Below are 3,563 nucleotides of genomic sequence, written 5' to 3'. Positions count from 1 at the left end.
AAAACCAGACAATGACATCACAAGAAAAAAAAAAGTATAAACCAATATTCCTTGTGAATATAAATGCAAAAATCCTCAACAAAATGGAATCCAGCAACAATTCCATTCCTAGGCATATATCCAAAGGAAATGAAAACAATGTCTACACAAAAACTTTTAGATTAATGTTCATAGCAGCATTAAAAATGGAACAGCTAAAAAATATTCAGAACAGCTAAAAAACAGAAACAGCCCAAATTTCTATCAACTGGTGAATGGATGAAGAAATATAGTATATCAATGTATTGGAACATTATTCAGCAATAAAAAGGAATGAAATATTGATACATGCTGCAACATGGATGAACCTTGAAAACATTATGCTGTGTGAAAGCTTACCACAAAAGATCACATATTATATGATTCCATTTATTTGAAATGTCCAGAATAGGCAAATCCATAGAGATACAAAGCAGATTAGTATTTGTGAGTGGCTGTGGGAGGGGAGAAATGAAGAGTGGCTGCTAATGGCTACAGAGTGTCCTTGGGGGCAATGAAAATGTTTTGAAATTAGACAGTGGTGATAGTTGCACAACTGTGTGAATTTACTAAACACCACTGAATTGCATACTATAAAATGGTGAATTTTATGTTATGTGAATTATATCTCAATAAAGCTGTTATATAACAATATCTATTTACAGTAATAAAAACACCTGAGCAACTGACAAAAACATAACAAAAGCAAACAAGATCCTTCTGGAGAATATTAGGTAATTTTACTGAAGGACATAAAGGAAGAACTGCATAAATGGAACCATATCCGTTTATGGGAAGTTTCAAGGATGCAAAGATGTCAATTCTTCCCAAAGCAATCCACAAATTCAATGCCATCCCAATAAAAATCCCAGTATGATGTTGCATGCATACTGACAAACTAATTCTAAAATTAGTTCAGAAGTATAAGTTCATTCCTTTATTTAACAAATATTTATTGCTTGCTTACACTATGTCAAGAATTATTAAAGCTGTTAGGGGTACAGCAATCAAAATGATAAAGAACTTTACTGCTTTCATGGGGCTTATATTTTTAATGTGGTAAAACAGACAAGGCTATTTTAGAAAAAATTACAATGGGTGTCTTGATCTAGCAGATATCAAGCTATGTCATAAACTACATTAATTAAAACAGCATAAAATTGGCACCAATAGATCCATATAACAGAACAGAATCCAAAACCAGATGTGTACACATGTACTAATTTGGCATATGATAAAGAAGAAAGGAATATGATTGAATAGACACCCCTTAGATAAGCGCAAACATGAAGCAATTTTTCATTAGATTTTTTTTAACACTGCACTTCCTGGCTCTGAATTCCAGTGTGCTCAGAGCCAACAACTATTAAAAAAAAAAATCATGCAATTGCTTCTCTTCCTAGTTGATATTAACAATCCAAAGAAAGAGTCTCACCCGATTCTCAGCTGATGCTATGAGGCACAACATAGGCTAAATTGCTGTTTGGGGTCCAGGAATAAGAGAATATCGATAGAAAACAAGTTTTGGAAAGCCCATCTCTCACTCACATACTGAGCACTAATGGGTGATGAGACCCCTTTAGAACCTCGTGACCTCAGCTCTACTTCTCATTTCCTCCCCTCTCCTACCCAGAGATTCTCTCCAATGGACAAAGAAATGTTCAAAGATAAGAGAGGACTGTGACCTCCTCGTTGGTTCCTTTGCTTACTACTCCCAAGAAGGGATGCTTCCCCACTCCCACTTCTAGTTTTTTGATTCTAAAGCCGGTGAGGTCAGTGTGGGGAGGGGGAACATTAGCGGATACAGCCCACAACAGGCAGACAAGGTCCCATACACTAGCTCAGGCATGCTCAAAGAGTGGGCATGGGATCCCTTTCAGAATGTCTGTCAGACCAAAACTATTTTCATGATAATCCTGATGTTATTTACCTTTTTCACCTATTCTCTCCTGAAAGAGGAGTTTTCCAGAGGCTACATAACATGTGATATACAGATCATGTGATATATCAGCTTCTATACAGATATTGTGGGATATATCAGATTATATACAGAAGCAAACATGAGAATCCAGGTATCTTCTCTTAAGCCAGACATAATGAGATTTGCAAAATGTAAACCAGGGCCACTCTTCCAAATTCTTTTTGTTTATAGTTATTTTTCATAACAATGTTATTTATATTAGCATATGATAGATTTATGATTGTTATTTTTAAATGAATTAATAAAAACCATTTTCAAAATGTTTGTTTTAATTTCTACTATGGTAAAATAATATAAACAAAAGTCCTTAGGGCCTTCAATAATTTTTAAGAGTTTAAAGGGTTCTCGTGATCAAAAAGTTTGGGATGGCACCAGCCTTCTAAGAGCCAGCTTCAGCATATCAACATAAATAGGTCATGAAGCCCTCAATAAACATCACTTGAATAAAAGAGTGAATAAAAGAATTTTGAAGGATACAAATACAGTTTGAATTAGATAACGTGTATAAACTTCTAACACAATTCCTGTTACACAGTAAATACTTAATGTGTGAGTGTTTTCTTCCTTGATACTAAAATAAGAACCATCAGACTCAGAACTGGAATTTAACCTCATGTCCCTGTATGCGTGAGCTCTAAATAGGAAGACATCCTAGGATGCTGGTAGGGTGATAATCATAACCTCCATCCCAACGTATGTAAATTTGTGCCTCTAGCCCTTGGCAGAATTTGGCATGGTTCTGGTTCACAGGAGCCAGAGAGGTTGGCTCAGTCTAGGATCCCCTGTGTTGAGTCCCACTTTTGTAGTAACTCCAGACCTTATAAATCTTAAACACTCTCTTGACCAGATCTGAGTTAGAGAAACTGGAGATATTCCAGCCAATAATAGCAGTCAGTGTCTTCAGCCTTTCAGACAATCCAGGACTGAATAAAGGCTCTGGGGAAAAAGCTAGGCAGCTATCTGTTTGCAGGCTCCTTTTTTATTCCTACAGTCAGAAGTGCAGTGTAGGATTCTAGGTTGTGCAGTGCATGACAGTGCCACATCTAAGGGAATGCCATTGACATTTTATACATCACAGATTTATAATTTCCCAAGAGAGGGTGGTAAAATTATTATAGCAATTTCTGACAGAACTGTCTAGAGGAGGGAACGCTTTATTCTAAAATGCACAAAAGCATCCTATAGACCAGTGGCAGCCCTACCTATGTTATTCACTGAAAGCCCAAACTTTGCTCGTGAAGTTTCTGCTTCTTGTGAACCCGTTCATTAGAAAGAGCAAGAGACGATGATAGAAAAACTAGATCCAAATCCTGACTCTACAGCTCTCTTGTTTTGTATGCTTGGGCAAATCAACCCCACCCATATGTGCCTTTGTTTCCTCATGTGAAAAATGGGGATGATAAACATCCTGCCTACCTTACAGAGTTCATTGAGGATCAAGTAAAAAACTGTATGTGGAAGTTCCTTATAAACTGCAAAGTGTGTACAAATATAAAGAAATTTATCATCAGTACGATAATAAGTCCCAGTCCTTACACTCCATGGTAATAGTGGTGCAGGGCAT

This window comes from Ceratotherium simum, chromosome 2 (assembly GCF_057802395.1).
Source record: "Ceratotherium simum simum isolate JZ-2026a chromosome 2, ASM5780239v1, whole genome shotgun sequence".
Classification (NCBI taxonomy): domain Eukaryota; kingdom Metazoa; phylum Chordata; class Mammalia; order Perissodactyla; family Rhinocerotidae; genus Ceratotherium; species Ceratotherium simum.
This window is presented reverse-complemented; position numbering follows the sequence as displayed.